Source organism: Mobula birostris, chromosome 13 (assembly GCF_030028105.1).
Source record: "Mobula birostris isolate sMobBir1 chromosome 13, sMobBir1.hap1, whole genome shotgun sequence".
NCBI classification, from domain to species: Eukaryota; Metazoa; Chordata; class Chondrichthyes; order Myliobatiformes; family Myliobatidae; genus Mobula; species Mobula birostris.
Window position 1 is genome coordinate 50,235,775 of NC_092382.1, and position 5,429 is coordinate 50,241,203.

Below are 5,429 nucleotides of genomic sequence, written 5' to 3' on the forward strand. Positions count from 1 at the left end.
CACATCTGCACAATAAGGAACATTTTCTCTTTTATATTTATACTAAACATCACAGTGCACACAGATATGTTAAAACACAAAGAAGAGAACATTTGCAGATGTTGGACATCCAAGCAACACGTACAGACAAGGCTGGAGGAACTCAGCAGGCCTGGCAGCATCTATGGAGGGAAAGTAAACAGTCGACGTTTCGGGTCGAGATCTTTCAGCAGAAGTGGTCTGATGAGTTCCCCCATCAGCTTGTGTTTGTTGAGAGGTGCGTAACTCTCGCTTCGGCTCGCGGCTTAATTTAGGGGGTGATAGCCTCCGGCCCAACCAAACTTAAGAAATCTCGTTTGGGTGGATGCTGCGTGATGTGTCCCCTATTACAAATCAGTACCTCGAAATAATGAACAGCACACAATATGCGATTAAACGATAAAGCTTTATAACTCTTACTTTGACTATATGGTTAGAAAAGAAACGAAAAAGAAGGGGAAAAGGGCCCAATCTTATTAAATAGTATGTTGCGCAATGTTGGAGTTCACTGATAAGTCAATCGTCCACCATCGACCTCCTCCGATCGTCACTGCCCTTCGGACCCTCGCTCCGTCCACCTCGTCCGGTGGTCTACCAACTCTCTCCATTAGCGTCTTCTCTCCTCATCTCTCACCCACAAAAGACCGGGAAAATCTCTCTTCCAGCTCAGAAGAAAGAACAACAGCATTGTAACCCCGTTTTCATTAGTCATAACGCAAACATTGCTGCTACAGAGAAACCATTACATTAGCAGTGAAACATTGCAGCATGTTACACAGCAGAGAAACCCTGCAGCCTGTTACAGGTGTATTAACGTTTATTTTTTTCAGAGCAATTATCAAAAAAGAAAAACACTGACAATACCACTGCTGAACACTCTGGCGACGACATAGCTAAATCAGATTCACGACTCACCACACTGATAATGTTTTGTCTGGCCAGGCTGATGACCCTAGACATATGATGGTATTAGAAACTAATGGAAATATGTTTCGATAAAGTGAGATATTCCATAGGATATTGACGGGCAACATTTGCACTCATTGTAGAAATATATGGAAGGAGTTCACCAGGACAGCAGTTTTGGCAAGGACTTAACAACACTTGAAATAAACGTAGACAGCCCATGGATAGGAAATGGAAAGCGTATATAGGCCAATGGTCGGCAAGTGAGGCTCTCTTTTTCGGCGGGACAATTTACCGGTGGGCTTGCGCCCGTGCAGATTTTAAGGCTCGGCTCAACCCTTGAACTATGCCCAGTATCGAACATCCTGCGCATGTAACTTATTTCAGTTGCATTGCAGTATATCCCGTGGAAGATAAATTGAGAAATCCATTGCGATACAGCACAAACAGTTCATATTACGAGTAACTCCAAGGACAGATAGAAAACGAGATATGCTGTATCTGCGTTAAATCGTATCAACTTATCCCACCTTTTTTAACAGCTAAGCAGCATTGACTGCCATGGTATAGAGAAGTTTTGCCAGGTCTGTCAAGGGACGGAATTGAGTGTAGTTGCTATTACTAAGAGACGGTACTTGGAAAGTTGAATGCTTTGACGATGAATCGCTCACGTGGATCGGATGCATTACACAGCAGAATTCCGAAAAAGTTAGATGACGAAAATGTTAAATACATCAGTTGTGATCTTTCAACAATCACTATCTTTTGGAAAGGTTCCGGAGATCTGTGAAATATTCTTTAAGAGGCGACGAAGGCAAAATAAATAAATAGATAGACAGATAGATAGATAGATAGATAGATAGATAGATAGATAGATAGATAGATAGATAGATAGATAGATAGATAAATAAATAAATAGATAAATAAATTAACTAACTAACTAACTAAATAACTAACAGTGAGCCAGCATAATCTCCGTTGTTGTAAAGATATGGGAGCCCATTATTAAGGAGAACTTTCCTGGTACGTGGAAGCACAGGATAAAATAGGCGTAAGTTCGATTTGTTGCCCGCAAGAAATCTGGTCCATGAAATCTGTTAGAATTCCTTCAGAACGTAACAGACAGGATAGACAAAGGGGACTCAGTGGATGTCGATCACTTGGATTTTCAGGAAGCCTTTGACAAGGGACCGTACATGAGGCTGCTAAACAACATAAGGGTGCATGGTATTACGGGACAGACACAAGAATGGAGAGAAATTTAGCTGACTGGCAGGAAGCAAAGAGGGGGAGTAACATTGGCTTATTCTGGGCGGCTGCCTGCGACTGGTGGTGTGCCGTAGGATCGGTGTTGGGACTGCTGACTTTCAGATCACAGTTTAATAAACGAGATGGCAGAATCGATGGCCAGGTTTGCGGACGGTATGAAGACAGTCAGGAATGGGAAAGAAGGGAGTCTTCTGGGATTAAAGGAATTGGCAAAGAAGCAGGTGGAATATCGGGCAGGAAACTGTATGCTCATGCACTTTGGTATAAGAAATAAAAGTTTATATTATTTCCCAAACGAGGGGAATATTCAGAATTCGGAGATACAAAGAGAGTTGGGAGTACTTGTGTAGGGCAACGTAAATGTTAACGCGCAGGTTGTTTCAGTGGTATGGAGAGAAAATGCAACGGTAGCATTCGTTTCCAGAGAGTTGAACTATAAAAGCAGAGGGTGTAACGCGGAGGCATTATAAGATTTCCTTCATACCAGAATTGGAGTATCATGAACACTTTTGGACGGCCTATCTGATAGGAAAAAGTGTACTGGCATTAGAAAAGATCGAGAAAAGATTCATGGGAATCATCGACGGAATGAAAGATTTAACCCTATGAGCAGCCTTTGATGGCTCGGAACCTGTATTCGCTGGAGTTTAGAAGAATCTCGGGCTAACTCTGAAACCTATGAAATATTGAGCCGACTAGAAATGTACTTGGAGATGATTCCTGAAGTGTAGGGGTTCGAGAGAGAGAGGACAGAACCTCTGGATAAAAGGACGTGCCTTAATAACAGAGAGAAGATAGAATTTATTCATCCGGAGTATGTTTAATCAGTGGAATACATTGCCGCAGACGGCAGTGGAGGCTAAATAATTGTGTATATTTACAGTGGGATGTTACAGCTTCTTGATTAGTCAGGGTTTCAAGGGTTATTGGGAGCAGGCAGGAAAATGGTGTTGAGAAGGATAATAAACCAGCCATGATGAAATGGCCGATATTGATGAGCGGAAGGTTCTAATTCAGTCCCTACGTCTTAAGGTCTTGTGGTTACGTTTGAATGAAAGCGCTGTGCGTTCCTCTGCGTGTGCAAGGTACCATAAGAAATAAATTAAGACTTTTTACTTGTTTTTTTGTTGATTTACAGTAAAGCAGCATTCTAAATATGTTCGTCTAAAAAACCCACGAGATTACAAAATCATTCGAAGTTGGCTGAAAAATCACTTTGAAATACAGTAGAGTATAAATTTCAGAAAGCACTCAGCGATCTCACTGTGAATCGGTTTACACAGAACTGGACCGAACCCTTTCCGGTACAAGTATGCTTTTCATAAACATTTACAAGTCCGTGAAATGGTATCTGACTTTCTCAAACCATTCCCACATTCCTAACTAGTGCTACCCCGTCGTACGGCCACCATATTTCTCACACGTTTATACGCACGGATGGTACGTTAAATGATTTTTGACATATAGTACATAACTCTTTCCTTACACGGGTCAATGTGAAGAAACAACATAATTTATTGTTAATTTACAATTTGTCTCTCTGCTCTGGATATAGTTAACTGTACAGAATTTTAACCTCTCAATTATCACTGTCCACATCTGGAACGCATCTGGCCGTTCAACAATCCTGCATGGCCAATATCGAAGGCGCTTTACGTCCAGCTCACTGCTTTACATCCCGCCAGCAACAGTGCAGTTTCCTGTCGTCCACAAACAGACAATGTGTCCACACCATGACACGGTAGTTTAGTGGTTTGCATAAAACTACTAAAGCTGCCGCTGCAAGATCGGGATTCAAATCCCACAGCTAACTGCAAAGAGTTGTTCGTTCTACCCCTGACCGCGTGGGTTTCCTCCGGGTGATCCGGTTTCCACCAGCAGTCGAAAGTCGTACGGTTTCGGGTTAATGAGTTGCTGGAATGCTATGTTGGTTGCGGACACTTGTGGGCTGCCCTGGCACAACGTTCGCTGATTTGACTTGTCGCGAACAGCGAAATTCACCTGATGTTTAGATGTACATGCAACACAATGAATCTAATATTGAAATACTGCACTTCAGCTTCAAAGTTCTCACCGTACACTGCAAAATGCTATGCTGGGTACGGAACTCCACGAAAGCAAACTTGTCACTTCTTTCTATCCAACAGAATGCCCTCATTTCCCTTTTCCCTGCTTCGGTTCAATCATCTAACAATGACACCTGTAGGTTGGTATTCATGCAGACTGAATTTATGGAAACTTTCCAAAATACTTTTGAATACCACCCTTTGGGTAACAAGGTCCCCCTTAACCATTTCACATTTCGCCCATAAACTATGACTTCTGGCTTCAACTTCAATGGAAAAGGCCTGTTTGCATTAACGCTGTCTATACCCCTCATAATTTCGTTTAGCTGGTTTGCTCTAATTCGCTGGTTTTCTCAGTTCCTTTGTGAAACTACGAGGTTACGTTTGCCACACTCTGCTCGGCAAGAATGTCTCCAGACGTGAAAAAAAAAATTGGAAGGTGGTCATCTACTTAAACTCAATTATCCATGCTCACTTTCTGTATCCCACTTCGATGTTACTATTGAAAGAGCTGAATTTCAATAATACAAAAAACAAAAGATTGTAGGAGCAGGGATTTGCCAGTCAGCTTATCAACACTCCCTATCGAGTCCAATCCAATCTATATGTTCACCAAACCAAATCTTTCACCGTCCGCTCTAAAGCTGTGATCTCTAGTTGTCGTCTCGCCTAACCTGAGGTGGGATAGATTGCAGGCAGTGACCTGTATATATATAGCCCTCATAATTTTCTATACATCTAAATATCTTCCCTCATCTTCTGAGCTCCAATGTCTGAAGTTCTAAAAATATATCAATCAGGGGGCTCGTCCGGGATTTGAACCCGGGACCTCTCGCATGTTCGCAAATTCAGGCCCAAAGCGAGAATCATACCACTAGACCAACGAGCCCGTTCTATATTGATGACATAAAAGAGCTGCCTTTCATTTTCTCAAACCTCTTCGTCAACTCATCTGATGGTAACTTTACGACCAAAGCAGATCAAAGAGCAAAGCTCAGTACGACGCACTGCAGGCCCTTCGGCCGACGAAACTCTGTCACCTATGTAGCCCAACTCTGTCGTCAATATAACTATTCCCTTCCACAGAGCCCATAATCTGCTATTATCACGACAGACACCAAGTATCTTTTCAATGTCCCTATTGTTTCAACCACGACGGGCAGTGCGTTC

The 5,429-nt window shown here is 42.4% G+C and overlaps 1 non-coding gene across 1 annotated transcript; it reads right to left on the reverse strand.

The window, feature by feature from the left end:
- Window positions 1–5,060: 5,060 nt before the first annotated feature.
- On the reverse strand, window positions 5,061–5,148 carry trnap-ugg (transfer RNA proline (anticodon UGG)). The gene is given in 2 exon segments: window positions 5,061–5,096; window positions 5,113–5,148. It is a non-coding gene; the product is annotated as a tRNA-Pro (tRNA).
- Window positions 5,149–5,429: the final 281 nt, after the last annotated feature.